This window comes from Aulostomus chinensis, chromosome 8 (genome assembly GCF_037954235.1).
Source record: "Aulostomus chinensis isolate RoL2024-O1b breed Wild chromosome 8, RoL_Achi_v1.0, whole genome shotgun sequence".
Lineage (NCBI taxonomy): Eukaryota > Metazoa > Chordata > Actinopteri > Syngnathiformes > Aulostomidae > Aulostomus > Aulostomus chinensis.
The window spans coordinates 17618103-17640715 of NC_141327.1; the positions used below are offsets into that span (position 1 = coordinate 17618103).

The following is a 22613-nucleotide window of genomic DNA, read 5'->3' on the forward strand; positions in this document are numbered from 1 at the left end:
GCATGACACTGCAGCAGGAGCACAAAAGCACAGTACTGATAGAATCAATATTGCAGAAAATGAGTATTGAAACCAACTATTAACACAACCTTGAATTCAATTTCCCAAACCTTCCTATCGTACTTCCTCTCCTTCCACACTTTTCCCAGTTTTGGCGGTTACGCTCCATCTTGAGCGCCATTCTGAGTAACCCTCTATCTGTCACTCGACCATCTCTAGCACCCAGTGTGAGCGTTTGGCATCAGAAGAGACAGGCGGCAGTCTGTGCATCAGAAATCCCACGGTTCAAATCACATGACACAATGAGACATGACAGACCACTGCTGCTGTCCAGAAACTGACAAGTGTTGAGCGAGAGACGCTGAAAGTGAGCATGGTAGGAAATGTCATTTGCATTGTTGCTTGAATGAATGTGTGGGCCTACGCTGTATGTGCATGCATATAGTCGACTTCATGCATATGTTGATGTCTCTGCATGTGCATCCGTGTGGAACTCTATGCTGACAGACAGCCTGTGACTAATCTCTATGAACAGATATCTGCATATGAATGCAGAATCTGTAGGCAAGGGACACGATGGTGGGACTGGAAGCCTTCTGGTTTGTAGTAATACTGATCAATCACGTTTGAGTTTGCTTTGATGCAGGTTAATAGAGAGCTAAAACAGGTGGGGCTCTGAATGCAATCCTGTCAGCTATCATCTGATGACGGTTTAGCTTTTTAGTCCGGGTACATGCATTCACGTGCCTGCTGCGGAAAAAGTCTTTAACTCGTAGCCTCTCAACTCTGTTCTTGCGTCTCAAGTTGCTAATCGGATGGTGAATTTTAATCAGCGAATGGAGGAAGAAACCTTGGCCCCTAATCTTTCACCGGTACCCTCAGAGGTTATTCATAGATGATGGGTTCTGAGATTGGTCTGTGCCGCCTGCTTCTGAACTGCTCACACATGAAGGTCTAACTGTACGCATGCAATTGAGTGTCATGTATTTGTATTTGAATGCATGAATCTCATTTTTTAAATCTCGGTTCAAGTGAATTTCTACATGACTGCGTATATTTGTACACACGCGTGAACATGGATCTATTTCTTCCAGAAACTGGACAGAGTCATCATCGTCATCATCATCATCATCACCATCAGCAGAAGCAGCAGCAGTCCTAATTGCATCCTCCACTCCTGAACTCGGAAGCCATCTGATTAAAAACAGACGGGGGGGGGGGGGGTGTAGCTCAACACTGGAACTGGAGCTCTCCTCATCCCTGCAGCCACGGCAACTAACCCCACACTGGATTTTCCACTTGGTTTGGTTTGAAACAATTGCTTTGGGATAACCTAGATCTCTCCCTGCATCTGCACTGTGATTTACCATAGTAGATGTGGGAATGTGCATTAGCTTAGTTTTGAAAAATTGGCTGTGGGATTAAAGACTACCGGTTCCATTTTCACTAAACTTAAAGCAAAGATTACATCAGCCATCATTTTTAGAATGGTGAAAAAACAGCATGTTATTTTCACTGGCCGTGATGTTTAGTTTTGGATTAGATCTCTCCTCCATGTAGATTACATGTAATTAGTTTTGCCGTTGTTCAGAGGAAGTTATTGTGTGGAGCATTACATCATAGCCTATTCCCTTTTGTTTTGGCTGTAAAACGGTGGATAAATTGTTTTAAGCATCACACAACTCATGAAATTAATTAAATGCTGCTGACAGCGGTAACTGAGGGATTCAGGCAGGTCTTGTAAACCTGTAGCAGTGATTTACCGGAATCCCTTTACTTATCTATTTATTGTTTTCTTCCTGCAGTTGTGGTCTTCAGTTTTTGTATGCTTGTTTTCTTTATGACCTTACACCTCTCAGCGCATACTTGGCAACCCGAGTGTTTACTGGTGTGCTCTGATTGCTCGTATGTTGTTGATCGGTCGTCACTGACATGCTGATGCTGCCGTCGGTTTGTTTGTTTGGTTTGGTTTCTTTATTCGACTGGTGGGCTGTGAACCCAATTGGCCTTTCTGGGATAAATAAAGCTGTTTGAATCTTAAAATGTTTCACCGTCAATTCGCATTTTGATACAAGAGCTGCACAATGACATTAGTTATCCATGTTCCAGTTAGCAGAGCGCTACCTGGAAGTAGCCACCTCAGCCAGCGTAGGTCTGGTTTGCGCGTTTCCTCCCTGCAGCCCTGGAACGTTGCCACAACATCCAAATACAGCAGAGGTTATTACCTGGCAGAGATTAACTTGATAAGCGTGTGTGAAGTTTGTCAAATGCTTGAATGTAACAGCTGTTCATATATTAAAAGACGACGCACCACAGTTTTAATTTGACTTTGCTTGAACTATAACCTTTGTATTTTATACGCCACTGCCGTTTAAATGCACAATTAATACACGGTATTCTCAGAAGAGCATTTATGTGGCTCTTTCTCCAATTAAATCAACATTTTGATTGCAAAATGTAAACAGACATTCAAAGGTAGATCACTGCTTTAAAAAAAAAAAGAGGCATCGGTTTTGGTGTGTGTGTGTGTGTGTGTGTGTGTGTGTGTGTGTGGCCACTAATCACTTGGACTGATTCAATGTCATTGGAAAAGCCTGCATTATTTAGTATCTCACTTCACAGCGTGTCACATTAATTAAAGAGATAAGATAACAGAGAGTTGGAGACAAATGAAAAGAGACAGGGAGAGAGATGAGAAAAAGTGTGTGCGTGGAAGGGAAAAAAAACATTAATAAAATAAAGAAGAGCAGCCGACAGAGCAACGAAACAGAGATGAGGACACATGAGATGGAGCGAGGTTAAAAAAAAAGAAAAGAAGAAGAAGAAAACAACCTGAGCCGCGCTCAAATACACAGCCAGGTAGTCACCAGATTGTAATCTGGGTGGCTGTTGTCGCTGGTATTACCGAGGGCCTAACAGAAAGCCTCCCTCTGTGCCTGAGCTTCTGCTGCTGCGGTGGATCACAGTCGGCTCTAAGCCATTCACTTACATTAGTCCCTATCACTCCATTATGTACTGTCTGTCTGCCTGGGCCTGCAGCGATCAGTCACACTTATCTGTGGGATAGCTTCTGACAGAACAAAGACTGACTCAAAGACTGATAGACAGCCTTGCGCTTTTTCACAGCACCGACAGAAAGAGCATGGGTGCAGAGGAAAAAAGTGAAGATGAACATGTGGGAGAGATAAAACAGACAAATGTGGAATATTTCATAGCTATAGAGCCATATTTTAGTCCCAGCCAATCATAGGTTGCTTATTGGATTCTTTTTCGGGCCTCATTCACACAGTCATTTTTATAACATTTCCATCCATCCATCGTCGTCTTCCGCTTATTCCTTACTAGTAAGGGTCACGGGGGGGCTGGAGCCTATCCCAGCATCTACGGGCGAGAGGCTGGGTTCACCCTGGACAGGTCGCCAGTGCATCGCAGGGCCAACATACAGAGACGAACAACCATTCACACTCACATTCATACCTACGGTCAATTTAGAGAATCCAATTAGCCTCGTCCCCAAATTGCATGTCTTTGGACGGTGTGAGGAAGCTGGAGTACCAGAGAGAACCCACGCAGGCATGGAAAGAACATGCAAACTCCACACAGAAAGATCCCGCGCCCGAGCCGGGACTTGAACGCGGAACCTTCTTGCTGTGAGGCCACAGTGCTAACCACTGCACCACCGTGCAGCCTTTTATAACATTTCCTTTAGTTATTTCATTATGGTTGTTGTGCAAAATTTGACAGAAAAGTCATTAAACAGGGAAGCAAAAATTGAAATTTTAAGACAGAATGGAATCTAAAAATGGAAAAAAATAAGAAAAAAGAAAGAGCGGGTGGATGATGAGAGAGGGACAGAGGTAGAAAGCAAAGCAAATGAAGGTTGAGACAAAAGACAGACCCTGAAAAGCGTAGCTTCAGGCAAACCGTGTGCCACGGAGACGAAGAACACAGATTTGATATTCCCAAGGCGGAGCCGCCAAATGCAATTAGACATACTAATTAACTTATTCTATTTGCCATGTTGGAAAGGTGGCAGACTGACAGAAATGTCAATGAAGCGACTATTTGTATTTGTTGCATCATAGCGTGAAAAAAAAGGTTTAAAAAAAAAAACAATCAATCAATGTCCTTCTCATTTCCATTCAGAAAAACAAAGAGGTCACAGAAGTTTGTTGGAACATGGTGTAACTCCAGATTAGCCCAGATTATATTCTGATGGCGACAGGTGCTTTAACAACTGTTTGATTTGAATTAATTTATGTTTGACTTAGTTGATGTGGAACACCTGAAAGCTAAAACCCTGATGCTTCTTGAGGTGTGAAAAGAATATTTATCAGGCGCGTATCTGTCTCCATGCTGTATATATTTATACCAAATTAACAAGTATCTATGGGAACCAGTGGGAAAAAAAAGTGATAAAAAGTGAGTAACATGTCATGTATTCCCCCAAAACACAGTACCCGACAAACCACGTCTCTCGGTCCTATTTATCTTTGTTGCCATGTGTTACATCAATTAATTTGCCTATTTCATTATTATTATTATGTTTGAGGAATCCCAGGGAATGCTTGCTGTCAGTTAAGTTTTCCCATGTACGGATGATGCAAAATGACAGACACAATGCGTGTGAAAACAGAACGCACCGCACGACTCAAAGCCATCAAAGTGACGGCAATCTGTTGTTGCTCTCACATCATTACACTACAATTTTACTCCAATTTCAGAATCTTGGATTGTTTTTGTTTTTGAAAGATTGTTTTGTTTGTCACAGTGTTGGTCAGCGCGGTGTTGCAATTTTCAGTAGCGGTCCCAGTAATATTTGTTGTTAGAATGTGAAATCAACAGTGAATCAGATGGTTTTGGCCCAATTGCGTTAATTGTCTTTCAGTTATAATCTTCCTGGCTGAAAACAAAAATAAACAAGGTGGGGGGGGGGGTCACGATAGGATTCAGATAAGCACTGGAAATAAAATATTTTTAGTGAGCAGTGCCTTGCTTTAAAAGATCATTTGTGTAGCTTTTGCTCATGTTATGCACATTCCCGTCAGATCCGGGCAGCCATCATGCCACCACAGACACACGACTACACTCAAATCTGATGATATTGTTGCTTCTGAACTGTGATTCAAGATGTCGGCCTTGCTACTGCGGTGGTACATCACTTGGCGCCAATTCATATTGAAAAATGTCACGTCAGTCTCAGTGCAGCTGGCCTTGAGTACAGCACTTCTTTTCATTACCCAACAACTCCTTAAGCTCCAAAGGAAGATGCTTCTGTGTCACTCAGAGACAAATCAAACACTCATGCATGCTCATAGATAACAAGGTATGGAAATAAGATTTGCAAAACAACAAACAAAACATTGCTGCAAATGGCCCAAAGGGAAAATATTTGTTTGATGTATATGACTACTGAGCACGTATGCACACACACACGCACACACGCACACACAAGCACGCACACACACACACAGATTACCAGTGATCTGTCATCTCCCACTACACACAAACACACTCAGAAACAAACCTCTGGGCTTGTTTTCAAGAGAAACATTGATCTTTAAAGGCGTACAACTCAATGTCAGTGTGTGTGTGTATGTGTGTGTGTGATGGCTGATTACATCATACTATGATGGAGATTTTAATTGTCTGAGCGTGGGGTGACTCACCTACTTTAACTGCCAGAGACCAACCACCGTATGGAGTAACAATCACATACAAATTTATTAGGGACTCAGAAAAAATGAGAGAGATGAAAGAGATGGTGCTCTAAACCCGCCCCCCCCGGGGAGATGTTCTGGGTACATCCAGCTGGGAGGAGGTTGTTGGGAAGACTGGGGACCAGTTTGAGGAACTACAACTCCATGCTGGCCGGGCAAAGTCTTGAGATCTCACATTCAGAGCTAGTCGATCTGGCCAGGGAAAGAAACTGCTGCCTCCATGACACAAATTGGGCAAATAGTGAAAGATGGATGGACCTAAACGAAAGCTGCATAATACTGCCCCTCCCCATGCTATTTACTGAATCTATCTTGGAGGTGTTTATTTATGCGTTGGTTGTATTTAGACGCTTTTGCCCTGTGCTTGGTTGCACTGTAAGACATTCCAAATATTTTGTCCATCCAATTTATACGAATTAGGTTTGACATTGAAAATATTTGCTAAACTGTGGCGTCGTGGCGCTGCATCCAATTTGGAGCACAGTAGCAATAGAGTCCATGTTACTGCAATCTTGTTCAGACACCTTCCTGAAATTTGTGGCAAAAGTTATTTTTACGAATCACTATTTTTTGGCAAAGGTGCAACCATGTAACTATTCTGCAACTGTGCCACTAACTTCCTGTGCTTGTCATTTTCTTAATAAATTAGCTGTGCTGCCTGGAGCTGACATATTCGAATATATATAAAAATGAGCATGTGATGGACATGTTTGGGTAAAAATATTGTGTGTGTTATTTCAAAGGTCTTCATTTGTGGATCATTAGCAGGATTTAGTGTCTGTCAGATGAAACGGCCAATTATTTCATTTCTGATGTGCAAAAATCCTTGACAACATTACACTCTCATTATATATGGAGCAATTTAATTAGAGATGCGTGGATCATGCAGAGTAAATAAGGGCACAGAAAATATTTATGTGTCGGTAAAAGCGATTCCACGAACTGCCAGGGTATCATGAAGGTAAATGCCTTTTTTAAAAGGAGACGACAGTAGGAAATGTGCTTTGACTGTCACAGCCTCTAACACACCCAAACTGTTATGTAATATTAATACATTCTCTCTGATCTCACCACGTATCCAAATGCACCAGTTGTGCCCAGTGAACCTGCCCATAAAAGTAGCAAAAAGCACGAGGCAGGGCACGAAAGTAGAGCCCACAGTCAGAAATCCTTGAATATTTAATGGTGGGACTATGTATTGAAAGAACTCGTCTCAACTATTTAAATTACACTATAAATTCAGGTTTGAGACTCAAATTTTCAAACGCCTTGATGTAAAAGAAGACTTGTAGACTTTTAAAGGACATGAGATCTAAGTTGGAACAAACCACCCAAAACAATTACAGTAGCATCACCGTGGATTTTCTTGCAAAAAATGTGAAGGGATTTTTCAATTGGTTGTTGGGATTTTTTGAGAAAATACAGTACAAATACAGTAGGCTCTGTGACAAACAAGTTTATGAACCTTACATAGTCTCTTGCTTATGACAATCTTTACTGAAGAGGATCGCTTACAGGGATTTTTCAGGTTTTGTTATTAGCACAAGGCTAACATTACGCAATGTATGCATAGCATGACTGTGACAACAGCAGATATAGCTTTGTGCGTTTTGTTTTTTGCGTGACAATGCCTCTGTGCTCTGTTGTTTTTAGCCCTTTAAAAAAAGCAATATTTTGAAATTCATAAACACAGCATTTACTGACATATTGTACGGCATACAACAAACGTTAACATATCTTAAGAGAGTGAACCACTCTGAGCTAACGTTGCTAAGATGAGTGAGCAAACTCCAATTGTTCGGTGAGTACATTTATATTCTAAGTCCTTATACAGTATCTTTATGATATAGGTTATGAGTTACAGCTGATATTTTTAAAATTATTTTATGAGCTTATGCGAAAGAGACATTTCTTGTAGAATTTGTCATTCCTGGAATTGATGCTAGTGCTGCCAAGGACCTACTGTATAGAGTGAACGAGGATAACAAACTAGTCGATTGAAAAATGGCTTACGAGCATCATGGCTACTACGCTACTCAATCGACTCTGCTTATTCCCCCGATGTATGCACACACACTAACCCCCCCATCCCCAACCATCTTGTCGGTGATTGGCTGGAATGGGGTTTGTTATGTTTATGTGCACTCAGCGTTTGTTTGCCGTTTGTGAGCCCTGTGTTGTCTCCAGGGACCAGACTTTTTCATAGCGTATTCAGGGGGCAGGCAGCTAGCGGATCAAGGGGCAATGCCTACGATTTCAGACCAAAATGAAATCGCGCTGAAACCACGCAACAAGGCTCAGTACCCCTTTAAGCTCCCAAACATTAATTGCTAGTCTATGGATTACAAAAAAACAATATATTTTTTTCCAATTAGTATTCCAGTAAGTTACAGCATTATGCTTTGTTACTCTTTTGGTTAGTGAAGCAAACACTGGATGTGTTTGTCTGTTGATCTCAAATATCAACAAGCAACAAGCATTCCTGGGATGACAGAGTCTACCGCTACTGATCTTGTATAGCTGTGAGAACAAATGACCAAAGAGTAGTTTTTTCTGGGAGATGAAGCCCCCAAAACTCGAAGAAGTCATTTGAGCTGGCTTTCAGCACAGTGGCAGAAACAGGAAATCAATAAGACAAACTGAGAGGAGAGGAAGGGAAAATGTGATTGATCGAAATGAGGATTTAGGCTGTCTGGCAGTACTCAACTTATCACTTCCTCTGATGCGTCCTCTCTCACCCTCCTTGTTTCCATCCTGACTCTCTTTCCCTTTTCCATCTTCTCTCCTTCTCTAATTCCTCTCATTGTGACCTGGATGGACAAACATTGCTTTTGATGATGAATGTATTTTATGTATTTCAGCAGGTGTGAAACTGACAAATGCAATATTTCCTTATTGGCCTCAGTAGACACATACACAATAATCCATCCCAGTAGCTTCTCACTCTACTTGTGGACTATTGCCTTGCAGCGTCCAATTTCTGTAACCGTCAGAACTGAGCACAGAGCCACTGCACTGACATTCCAGTACAAATCCCTCTCTCTACTTCTTCTTTCCACCTGTCACCGCTCCTTTCAGCCCTCCGAGCCGTCTTTAATGTCTCTATTAACACAGCAGGACTTCATCAGCATTTAGCCAGTGGGTGGCTCCAATTTCACCATTCTGATCCAAAATACCAGAGCTGAAAAAGCAGTCTAAGAAAAAAGAAACAAAAAGTATGCACTAAGGAAAGTGCTGAAGATGGCCAATCGAAGGGTTAAGCCAGCTGTGACTAACAGACCCGCGCTGGGCCTCTACTGGGCCATCGTTGGCAGCTGTCCATGATAGTGAGAGAGCCAGAGAGAGAGTTAGGTAGATACTGGGGAGTGGAGTGAAGTTGAGTGGATTAGCAGGACACAGGGAGATGACAACATGTAATTACCTATTTACCCAGCCTTTAGTGGAAACCTCAGCGAAGACTAATTGAGCTGTACATTAATGAGGAGGGTTAGTGGTGAAGGCAGCAGCAGGACTAGAGCAGAGAAGGGGGTGGGGGGCAAGATGAGAAATGAGCACCAGCTGAGGTGCAAGAAGGTCAAAAAGAGGGAGACGGCGGAGGAATGGTGCGGTGAGAAGGAGTGGGGGAGAGAGAGGAAGGAGGAGAAGTGGTTAAGTGTCTGGTGTTGCTGTGTTACTAGAGCTCATATGTTAAGGAGCTGAAGTCATACTCCAACATGTATTATAAATAATCTATCGATTAAACTGTGCTTTAAAGTAAATAAGCAAATGCACTTGAACCAAAAAAAGCATTTTTCTTAAATGTGTCAATCTTCTGGTGTCTTTTCATGGAATAATCTTTGGGTTTTCGAATGTTGCTCAGACTACTAAAACAGAAATACATATGAATCCACAGTTAAAAATACGTGTAATATTTGCAGCAGCACAAGTAGACTGAGGCTTTCAGCCTCTGAGGGAGTTATTACCAACATGCTAACATATTAGCGACATGGCTGTGTTCAAGTATAACATCGGGGCAGGTTTCCAAATATCTATACTTCATGAGTAGAAGAAAAATAGTTTGAAAATGACGTTTAGAACTTTCGAATATTATCTTGGTCATGTCAAAGAATTCAATTGAATTGTTCCAAGTTTCATTGGATACTTTTTTTTGCATTACACGAATAAGAAAATTTAATGTGTTTGTAAGAAATGCAATATATTAATTTCCTACTGTACTTCGGAATTAGCTTTTTACCTAGAACTAAATGTGTACTTCGTCACACGATACTATAATTTGAGGTTGACAGTTTTGAAAAATGTGATATGTTTTTATATTGATATTTCAGCACATTTGCAGTATAGACCATGCCAGAGAACTTTGGGGTGAAACATAGAAATGTAAAAAGCTAATGGTAGTTCATGAACTGTTTTGGGCAAAAGTTTCAAGAAGTCACGATGCTGTTTTATCGTCATCTTGCTCAACTTTTTATAAACTTATTTTATGCTACTGAACGAAAAATGTCAACCTTGAAACACTAACAACTGCTCTCAGATCAATCTGAGTCTTATAGAGTGGGAGTATCTGAGTAGAGTAACTCACTCGTTACTCACGTCCAACACACAGTTACTTCACGCTCCTGCATTCTCACCCGTGTGCGCCCGCGTGTGTTAGCGTGCATACGTATTTGTGTTTCTCATTGTGGCTCAGGATACATCCCGCCTGCAGCAGCATGCAGTGGAGAGCCTTTAGAGCTGGGGGAAAGTGGCACATCGGAGGCAGTCACCTCTGTAATGTGTTTTATTACATGGATGGATGGAGGGAATGATAGATCTATGGATGGATGAGCCTGCAGTATGGTTACAGTGGGACTGCTGTGGCCCTATGACATGCTACACATACGACTGTAGGCTAGCAGGAGGAGCACAGCTGTGCGCACACACGCACACACACACACACACACACACACTACGGATCTCGCTGGCTGGGTGACCTCCACGAGCAGGTGGAATACAGCAGTAATAATTTACAGGCCTTGAGCAGCTCCCACGTCAAATAAAATATGGATTTCCTGCAGCCCAGCAGCAAGCTAACTCTTCAATAACTCCACTTTTTATCCTCATGCTGCTATAACCAATCTCCCATATCCTCCACTACACACTACCTAAACTGGCCATTCAATAGCTACTCATATTAGAGTAAAATATAAAGTCCTTTACCTACCACTCTTGCTCTGTTAAGAGTCTCGAGTGCATTCACCTGTGCTTTAACACTAGCAGCAAACATGCAGCCATTCACAGAAAATGCCACACACACACACACACACACACACACACACACACACACACACACACACACACACACCACAATGACTTATTTTTTTATGAGTCAGAGGAGGAAGAGGCAGCAGAGGAATCACACAGCAGTTCACAAACTCTGCTTCATGCATTCATTGAATTCCACAGTTCACCACAAGTCAAGAGATGGCCTTTCTATTGTGAAAGACACTTTATTCTTCAATGGACACTAGACTGACTGTTGACTGACGGGAGATAAAGAATATGTGAGAACAGGAAGGCGCGCTTATTCCATGTCTACCTCGAGGTGATCTCAAGTTGTGTCGACAAATTAAAGTGATGCCTCATCTTTCCTCCTTTTAGACGGAAGCTCAGAGAATACCGCGAGGAAGATTGATTCTTTCATATCTCAAAACGTTTAACATCGAGTGGATTTGACAAGTCGACTGAAAAATAAAGACTGTGAGGTGACCAACATAACAATAACAGTTGAAGGTCAAAGGGAAGCCAATGTACAATTGAGTCCAAAAATACATTTCTTGATCAATCTTCTCCGATGTCATGTTACAACGACTGAAAGAGAAGGATGGGGTTACACAACCTTTTCCCTCCCATTGATTTTGGCCAGCAGAGGAGTGGGAGTACATGAGTGTGACTCAAAATAACATGCAGGGAAATGCATGTGAACACTGAACATGGATTTTTAAGTGATTGTGAGGATTCTTGCTGTGCATGCCAACATTAGGCTACTGTGAAACCCTCCGTGTCTCTAATCAGCCATAACTACCATAATTGGGAACTCGACGTGTGCCTGAACCGCGGCCTGCCTCTTGACCACGGTGTTGTATGTGACCGAAAGAAGTGCAGCAGTCTCAAGCAAAGTGCAGCTTAGTTCACTTGGAACATTTTGAAATGTTAAACTATACAAGCACGCTATGGTCATAAAACGATTTAGATTTCACATTCTGTCACAAACATGTCATTCCTTCCTTGCTTCTGCTGGAATATGAAAGCATATTGTGTGATTTTTTTTTTCTGTACACAAAACCACATATTTTCCATTGGTGGTTACTTTAGATGGATATGAAGTTGCATAGTTTATAAGGATAAAAGTCTGGCAAATGGTGAGCAGGGAGAGAAAGGAGGCAGAAGGAAGGAGAAGATCTCATCCCTCTGAGTTAAAAAGATGGAAGAGGGTGAGTGAGAGAAAAGAGCAAAACCCACTTCCCCTCTGGCTCAATAATTAAGACTTGGGACAATAAATATGTAATGGGGGCTTTTTCCACCAAGCGCGGCTGCCTCTCCTTCTTGGAGATGGGACCGCAGGGAGACAGGCCCAGGAAGAGCGACTAAGTACACTGGCCATTAAAAATGGATGCAAGGAACACCGGCCCTGACTGGCCCCGCTGACTAACCACCCAGAATGTTGTGATGGGAGTTGCCGTGGTTACACGGCTCCCAAATGGTCCTTGGTTGTCAGGGTGAATCAAATCAGACATCTAAGCGCAAGCGCTAGCACCTCCACCCTTCCTAGGCTTGCTGCCGCTGGGGGCACCACAACTCAATGATGTCATTGAGCAAGGAAGTTTGGATCTGCAGTGTGTGTGTGTGTGTGTGTTTGTGTGTGTGTGTAAGAAGATGGCGAGCAAGACATGCAAAGAAAGTGATGGAGAGACTGACATGTTTCCTAGTACCCCCCCCTAAAAAGTGATTTTCTGGTATTAATGCTCCATCTGCCTCAGCTGCAACCAGGACTTTACGTAACGAGCTGGTTTCTTATTTGAGTTCCATGACATCAAAAGATGACGTCTAGTGCTCTTATTGCTCTGTAACTTCAAAATATGATCAGTGCTTTTACATTATGAATCACACAATACGTGAATGGTACATTTAACGTGCATTTTTAAGATCATTAGAAATGCTAAATAAAAAGCCGTGTTTATTTTTTTAAACAAAATTCCCTCAGTTTTCAAATGCGTTTTTTTTTTTCAAAATCAGCTGTGATACAACCTTAACCTCCCGTCTGACCGAGTGTTTCCACTGCATCATCTTTCCAGATATTCCTAAACTTTGTCTCCGTCTCTGGACAGGATGCAACACGGCCGATAGAAGCTGGCATATAAGGACAATTACTTCCTGCCCACTGAGCACAATTCTTCAAGACCTCTCCATTTTCTCACAGATGTTTGCCAAAACACCCTCATTTTCCTCTTCTGCTCTCTTTATCGCAGCCACGTTGTCTATACTGCAATCTACTGATGAAGATACCCGTCGCTACTTCATTCGCTCTAAACCCGTTTATGGAAACATGCCAAATTTTCAGTTTCTGATTGTTACATTTCCCTTTAGTTTGCAATTCACTTGAGGTGTGTATGGAAACAATTACTTTGAGAAGTGGTGGGATAAAAATAAGATACCATAAAAGGGAAGTCCTGCATAAAAAAATATTGAAATTAAAGAACACAAGTGTTATTAGTACACATGCCCTCCAATAATCAAAAGTAGCCTTTATTTTCCGAAATGGCAGATTGACGTTTTAGATGGTAGGAGTGAGCTAAAACCCATCCATTCATCCGTTTCTTCCGCTTATCCTGTTAAGGGTCGCGGGGGGGGGGGGGGGGGGTCTATCCCAGCAGCTTTTGGTTGGGTGAGAGGTGGGGTTCACCTTGGACGGGTCAGTATGAGCTAAAATCATATACTACTATTGTTAACTATTATGCTGCCAGAACTTCAGAATCTGCCAAAAGTAATTGAGGCAGCCAAGATGATACCACGGACTTAAAAGTGCAAATGTAGTGCACCAGAAATACAAAGTACTAGCACCTCAAAAGTGTACTTCAACAAAGTAACAAAAGGTAATACTTTGCCCTCCTGTGCAAGGAAACTGCAAGATAAAGGAAAATAACTGAAGCAAGCTGGAGAGACAGATTAGCGTATGCTGTGTGATGTCAAGTGTGCATACAGTATAGTACGTGTGTATCTTCCCATGAGTGCATACACGCCTGTGTGTGTGTGTATATTCGTGGGTGTTTAATCTGTAGGCCTCAGGAGGGAAGCCCTGTATGGTGCTGTATACGTTATAATTGCTCGTGACAGCAACGCAGAGCTTGTCTTACAGTAGAAGAGACTCTGGGGCATAAAGAGAATACAGAGGAGGAGAGAGGGACCACGGAGACTTCGCTGTCTCTGTCCCTCAAACGCACAAGCTGATGTGTGTGATACGCGCAAACACAGAGTGGAGTTTAGCAATGTTAGCTGGTTAAAATACAGGACCTGCTTTCGCAATGATGAAGACTTTCAAAACCTCACAGCTTCATCTTATGATTAATGCAGGCACAGGCAAGAGGGAGATGAGCGAGGAGGGAGGCCGCTGTCTGTCAACGCATATCCTCGTTTGTGTCACTGATGCCCCTAATGACGTCATCAATCATTACACGGCACCCACTGGAGAGGATTTAGGCGTCAGGGGTCAGTGAAAATGCCTGTAGGCTGAATGAGTCCAGCACAAAAACAATGCACATGGACTGTTAATACTCTGTCTGACATTTTTCCACAGGAGGTCATACAAACAATGACCTGCTGCATCATTTCTATAATTGATTTCAGGGTTAAGTCAAGAGTGAAGGACTTGAAGCATCATTGAATAATGTTGAAGTGGGAATTTGAGCTTGCGATACAATACTCTGACACTGGCTGCACTTTGAAAGTAACTTAACATCATTGCAGGGTTAAAAACATAAGAAAAAGCAGCAGCTGCATGTAGGTATTTTACAACGATGTGTCTAGAGTCAGAGGTGGAAAATACAAGCTCCAGTAGGAGGAAGAATTTCCATAGAAATAAAGGAGGCCGAAATTTACAATTAACAGACTCTTACAGCACATCCATCTGAGAATTGTGTTCAGTTACATGCATGTGATTAAACCATCAAAGAGTGGCACATATGTACAGTCGCTTACTGCATCCATAAGATCAGTTTCAGGATTAACTAACTCATAATCATAATACTCTACTTGTCAAATATAATGTTCGATCACATTGCCGCCATACAACTGTTTGATTTCAAGTTTATTTTGCATACTTTGAAAGGAACACTGTGTTATATTTTGATAGATTGTTTAAGACAATTGAAACATAGTATCAATGACTGTGTTTTCAATATTTACAATTGTTGCATTTCGTTAGTTTAGAACGAGCCTTTATTTCTTTCACAGTGCTCGCTATGTTGCAGTTACTGTAGCCCAAAATAGTCCTGGTCATAGCACCACCTGGTGGTAACACAACATGTTCACGTCTTTTCCACACTTTACGTGGTTGATGACCCCCCCCAAAACTGTAGACACTTGCAGTCATGGTCATAGCGTCACCTAGTGGAAGCAGGAAATCAGCCTTTTTTCAGAAACGTCATTTGATTTTGATCAAAATGACACTGTGCTGTCGTCACGGGATATAGAGCGGCGTGTTCACTAGCGCCACCTATTGGATGCAGGTAGTGGTGTTTGCACCACAGGGCAGCATTGGTCTGCTTCTTCATGAAAAATCCAAATATGATCAGGTTTCACCTCCCACTCATCACTGCTTGCAGCTTTAACTTGAGCCTGAGCACTAAAGTGCCTCAGCTGAGGATGTGCTCATTGAGTGCTTTCTAGCTACTGAGGGCATTTACACTGCAACTTCATGGTCTTATTACAATAAAGTGGTTGCTGGTGCTGTCCAACAACTTTGTGTTATGAGAAATTTGAGACCCAAAATTTTGAGAGAAGTACATGAATGACACTGCAGGCTCCTGTTGGTTACCCTAAGAGGAGAGTGAGGTGAAGGGCTATAATCGCTCCTTAAAGGAATCAAGAGTCGATGTTAGGTATGAGTGTCGGTTCTTAGGAATCAAAGGAAGTTTTCCCTTCACCATTGTCTTTACTGCCAGTAGTTGGTGGAAGAATTGTGAGAGCATACGAAGAATGTATAATGGAAGAGCATTTCCTTCAAAGGTTCTTTTTCGCTCTTAAAGAAATTTTTTTTAAGGAGTATAGCCTTTTAACACTCCTCCTCTCATGTCTCTGCTCATCAAAACACTCTTGTCTTTTTCACCCTCTTTGAGAAGTACACAACAATGAAAAATGTTTCCTCTGTAACACAACACTAAGTTGCGCCAGATAAACACTAATAATATATATAAAAACAAGACGCACGTAACATAAGGGCACATAATGATACAATCTGTCACTTCCTCAAAGTCTGATAGGCCAATACATCAGCGCGTGAGAAGCCATCTATCATGGTGCAGCAGCAGGTTATGGCAGGGCGCTGATGGATAGGAGCCGTGGATGGAGAGGATGGCTGAGTTGCCCTTGTCGGAGTTATGAAAAGAAGAGGGGAAAAGGAGAAGGATGGTGGAGGGGCACGCAACGAGACCTAAATGTTTTCCGAACAGACTCGTTTGTCATGCTGTGTCATCGAGGGACATCAAGGCAGTAAACAGCCTCAGTGTGTGCTTATAAAGAGGAATGTGTGTGCATGAGTATTCGTGTGTATTAGCTGTATACACATGTGCGCTGAATTATCAGGCTTTATGCTAACAAGGGAAAATATTTTGCTACAAGGAAGAAAAAAAAACAATGTTTAATGTGAATTTCTGTATTCGTTGATGTATGTGTGCAAGCTCCAATCCAGGCGTATGTGTTGTGGAATCCAAAGCATTTGACCCCAATCTGTGTGTCTGCATTATTTATAGTCCGATGCCAGCTTCCCTTTGTTTATTTTCCAAAGCTTGTCTAAGGAGTTGAATTGTGAGAGTGGGGGGAGACAAAAAAAAAAAAAAAGACTGAGGGAGAATGAAACGTGAAAATATGGAGGAATATTCCTTGAATGTCTCTCTCACAACAAATCACATCAAAAGAAAGACGGCTAATTGATCACTCTGGAAATACCTCAAGTTTTCCCAAAATGGTTCTAATCAGGTTCGGGCTACAGAGTTGCTTTTAAACAATTCCTTGCACACTGCACTGCTGTACATCCCAATGATTGCACTCAGTGAGCCTCTTTCTTTATACCTTCAGCCTCCTTTCCCAATAGCCCAAAACCCTTGCTAACACCCTCTAACATTGAATCTTTTGTCTGCAATGTGAACCGGTTTAATTGGAATTCATTTCAGGATAATATGACCCTGCACTAGACACGGTTCTTAATCGGTACTGATGTGACCATAAAAACCTGTGTGAGCACAGTAATTTGTGGATAGTGGAACGAAAGCTTCACTGGTAACGTCAGTGACTTTTTTGTTATGTTGACCACAAATTCAACCCGTCTGCATTCAAGCAGCTTTCAAACATGATTAGGCTGGCGTTGAGTTTCAAAAGCTGACTGGAGCAGAAGATGTAAAATGGTAGCCACACAAACATCATCACTGTCCTCATTTGTTGCTTTCACTGCAGCTGCCAAAGAGTGAATACAAGCAAGCTAGCGGTCTACAGTACAGTTTTGACATCTTTTTAGTTTGACTACACTTTTTCAGCAGGTTGAGGGTAACGCACCAGAAAAACACAGCGATCCATTGACTACTCACAGTGACAACAGGATCAATTGGCTTTTCAAAGGGTTTACCTGGGTCTAAATACTCATTTGGGGGTCTGGTGTGGCCAGCGGGTATCTGGTCCAGGCTTTCTTGTTCCGTCCGCAGATCAATGGCGGAGTTAAGAGTTGATTGTCTCAAAAGTAACCAATCTAAACTCAGTTAACAGTTTAAAAATGCTACAATTAACATGGCTATGTTAAATCATCAGACCATTTTCTGGCCTTGCATTTCAGCCAATCGTTCCATCTTTTTTGAGCTCCACACGGACTCTGGACATGAACGCAACTGAGGCCCGTTCAAACGTGTTCGGTTGAGGCTATTCAAATGGAAACCGGAAGCTTCCCAGTCCAGACATTTTCTCCCTCGCCTACAGTTTCTTTTTTCATATGCAGAATCTGTTTATCGACATTAATTTAACGCTAAATTAGCACCAATGTGATCATCTGACCCTAAACCTGAGAGTCTTTACCCTACAACTCAAAGCTTACAATATAGTGACTTCCTTTTGGTCACCATATGAAAGGTGAATTCCCATACAATCCATGTAAACCAATGTGTCCCCACAACATGAGGAAATCCTTGTAAACCCCCCCCCCCCCCACACACACACACACACACACAGTCCCCTTCCCTGAGCCTAGCTGCCAGGGCAACAGTATGTATCCTCAGAGACCCGCTGGTTCAAATCAATGGCAGCCAGTAGCCTTCCACAATGAGCACCACCATTTCACTGGCTGCCACCCAGCGCATCAGAGAAGCAGCTAAATAGTCTTTGAGAAGAGCAGAGTGCTGCTAGGCTGCTTACAATGAGCACACACCACAACAGGAAAAATATCTCTGTATTGCAGTGTGTGTGCTCAGCGGCCAATTTGTTGAGCAAACTTAATGTATGCTGCTTGTGTGGTTGTGTGTATATATCTGTGCATGCGTGTGTTGGGCAGTCCATTTGGAGTAAGCAAGCTTATCATAAAGTGCCTCACTCTGTGTGTCTGTGTGTGAGAGTGATAGTGTGTTGCCACTTGTGTGAGTGGATGCCAACACTGCGGTTGACAGCTGAGATATGTAGGCTTTGCAATTCTCATTCGGGTGATTGTTCTTTTTCATGTTGTCTAGCAGGCAGCATACGTTAAGCTTGCCTGCAAATGAATTGCCCCCCCTCCCTTCCCACCCTCTATGCACAAACACATTATCTGTCATCGTGTCTCTCTTTCTCATTCACACACGCACACATGCTGCTGGCATGGCAGACTGGTTTCTAATCGGTGAATCAGCATATCAGCCAAGAAATGTCAGATTACGTTATAATCCTGCGTTTTAGTGCCTTTAACTTGGCTTTGACACTCCCCTATTATGTCTGTCAAAAGAGGCAACACAGATGCCCACAGTGTGTTTGTCTTGACTATAGCATCTCACGACGGCCTCGATCGCATCGGCTCTCTCAACAAGTCGCAGCTAGTCCAGGAATGATTCCTGACCACACATCACACCAGAGGAAGAGCTTCCTGTTGGATCAGCAACATAATCGGCGTTAGCCCTTCAACAGCTGCCCCCCCTCCCACCATATCTTACAGATCTTCTCCAAGATCCAATTTAGCAGGCTGTCACTAAACCTCCCCAAGTCCAAACTCTGCTGTTTCTCTTGGGCCCAACATTGCCCCATGACATCAGAGACTCTAAAAATCTGTCTCACACTCGAGTGAGTTTGTATCCCGAACACAAGAGAGGTGTGACTGTCATACGGTGGCAGTGGTGTGAGACTTCATCTTTGTGTACAGAGTCATACAATCAGTACAATCAGTTACAACAACAATTTTAGGGATGAACTGTGCAAAGAGTCTCCTACATGAAAACAAGGCTGGATGAAGAAAAGAAAACGCAAATGCGAAGGTGATATTCTCCTTCCGGGTTCATTTTCATTCAGTACTTTAAGTGAAGTACACAGTACAATAAATGTTTTACCACGGCAAATTATGACTTTTGTGAATTGTGTGAGTGGCATATCATTGCAAACCTAGACTGTCCCTTATAAACAATTTACACAGCAAGCAAGAACTGACGGCCAATTAAATCCATATAATTAACTTATTTCCTGACCAGAAGCAGCTTGATAAGCTCTCAGTCTTCTAAAGTGTTGTACATAAAAGCAAGAATTTGTTCTATCAATTGAACGTTTAGTGTTTTGGGGTTTTGAGCAGCAGTATAAAGAGTTGGAGCAGATGTAGTGGAATTTATATTTGTGCTTTCATGAACCGAAATGATTTTTCAAAATCTTGCCAGTACAATTCCTCCACTCTTTATTTATCTGTTTACTTTTCCTGTTTATTTGCTTACTTCTATTACAGCCAGTCTGTTCATGACTGAGGTATGCAAAAAAAGGGTGCACACACAATACACGCACACGCACACACACACACACACGCACTGTATCCATATTCTGCAATGCAGCTAGCACATAATTCACCCAAAAAGTGTATTTTGCCTTTTAGGTACTCACAAATTGGTGTTTTTTTGAGTTCACAAAGTTGTTTTTCACCGCTGTGTCACTTCTTTGTGACTCTAAAATGGAGAAAAAGCCAGCCACGTACCCTTAGCTGGAAGCCAATAGTGCCGTGAAACTGTCCAATATCATCCTGTTACGAACTCTCACATAAAAGTAAAATCCATGTCTTCTTTATCCAGCTGCATGCTCAGCAATCAACAAACACTAAAAACAATAAATTGTAACCCTCTTGTTCAGTACTTGTCCACGGTAGCGCCAAGACCCACCAGCTGGGGTATTCAGTCGAACCAACTGGCTCGCTCTCGTTCACAGAAACAAAGAACCTGAAAGTGTTGTAGTTTATTTCTGGCTCAATCTTATTACTTATTGATTACTAAGCATACAGCAGGAAAATACACTTTTTAGGTGAAGTAATGCTTTAAGTTTAAAAACGTCTTTATTGAACAGTTTACTGACGCCCAAGTCCAGACAGACACAAAGCCTTGTCCGTAACTCTAGAACACAACCTTGTTACTTTCAATAAATCTATTAGAGGAGCCTCTCATGAAAGGTACTGTACGGGGGAGGCCGCCAGTTGGTTAGGTGTCTCTTAGCTTCAGTCGGGAGATTCAGAGGATGCAGGGGAAAAATGATGCCAAACTCTACACAAGAGGACGTATTAAATGACAGGTCAAATTTAATATTGAGAGACCTGCTTAGGCATTTCCTGTGTCTAAAGGCCGTCCAGGAATGGAGTCGTCGGGAATTGCTGAGTAGGGGGTTTGGGATACATTAGAGAAGAAAGGAAATGATTTTGTAGAGCATCTTAGCAGTGCAAGGTGAAAGATGGATAATAATGAAAAGATGCTTTCATACTCTTCTTCTATCTTACTAAATTTGTGTTCCCCCAGTATTCAGGTCACTCCTTACAGGGATGAATGAAGTTTATGATTCCACATGTTCTCAGAGATGTTCAGCATACTGCCAGTCTGAGCATGTCTCTAAGTGTAATGCGCTTCCTCACACACACACACACACACACACACACACACACACACACACACACACACACACACACACAAACACGCACGCAACATGAACATTGTCATAATCAAAAAGATGGAATACACAAACTAAATCCTCCAGATCCTGCAGGACATTTCAGGTCAGGGTTGCATCCAAGCCCGTGGCAGCCTGTCTTCTGAGGACACAGCGTGTCTAATAATTTCAAATGTTTGGTGCTTGTAAAGAGATTATTCATCCACATGCCCATGTGTGTGTGTGTGTGTGTGTGTGTGTGTGTGTGTGTGTGTGCGTGTGTGTGTGTGTACACAGGAATGCACATACATCCTCATGCTCATACAGCCCACATCAATACTCGTATCCTGTGAACCTGTCTTTACGATGATTGTAACACACAGAGCGCCCTTACGTAATCCACTAATTGTGAAAGCTGAGAAGCTGCGTGCGCGCGCGCACACACACACACACACACACACACACACACACACACACCATTTAATCCCAGGTGCCTTAGGGAGTCTGAGGGGATGTGGGGAGGCAGAACATAATTCCTGAACACAAACAACAAGAAATGGGATTTGTGTTGGACTCCCAGTCCCCCAGAGAGAGGAAGAGGGTAAACGAGTGACAACAGGATGAAGGATAAACAACGGGACAAAAGAGACGCACAGCTCAACAGTCTTATCCTGATTCCATTGGCAAAAAACAAACAAAATAGACAATCAAAGTCATTAATTACAAATCTACAGACAAACAGTCTTGAGGGCTAATCCTGGACGGGGCAGATTAATTAGAAGCTAAAAACGAATGAATGTGTCAGAGGATGATTGGTAGGAGCCATTTTGAGGCAGTCCAGCTGCTACTTGGCCCTGTCGGTAGTGAAAGGAGAGGTTTTGCGACAGAGGCCAAGAACTGACGCTCTGCCATGGCGAGGACAGCGGAGGTAAAGACTCCCGCAGAGGACCCAGAGCAAACACTGGCTGCCAATATAATGGACTGGAAAAGTCCTTGCTGTAACCCGAGGTATTCATCCATGAAGTGTTCATATAAATGTCTACTCCGCTGCTGATTGATTGATCGGTTCACATGAAAAGCCTTTACATTTATTGTTCTTAACCCCTCGAGGTGGGAATCTCTATCTGAGGAGAGAAAACAAAACAAAACAGAAGAGACACCCTCCATGAATTCATACAGCACACGTTGCTTCTCCTGGAGTGGCAGTTTGAAATGTACATGTATTAGCATGAAGCCACCATAAAACCTAAAGTGTAGTCTTGCCAACACTGTCTGACTGACCCATAGCCTCTGGGAAATATCCTCCACAGGACCGCTTCATGTCGCCAAAAGCCAAATACGAACACAAACAAAGACTTCCAAATCAAGTGTATCGTTAAATATTCTGTCTCTGGAGCAGAAACACAGATACAAAGCCCCCCCTACAACAATTCCTCATTTTATGAGTTTTATGTTGATGGACACAATAATTAAATAAGGGAATGATCAGACTGAAAATACAAAAAACATACAAAAGAATAATTAAATAAATTA

The 22613-nt window shown here is 42.3% G+C and overlaps 1 protein-coding gene across 17 annotated transcripts in view; it reads right to left on the reverse strand.

Annotated features, from left to right (window-relative positions):
• ptprdb (protein tyrosine phosphatase receptor type Db) overlaps positions 1-22613 on the reverse strand; it is a 162315-nt gene that overhangs the window by 70932 nt on the left and 68770 nt on the right. The window lies entirely within an intron of this gene.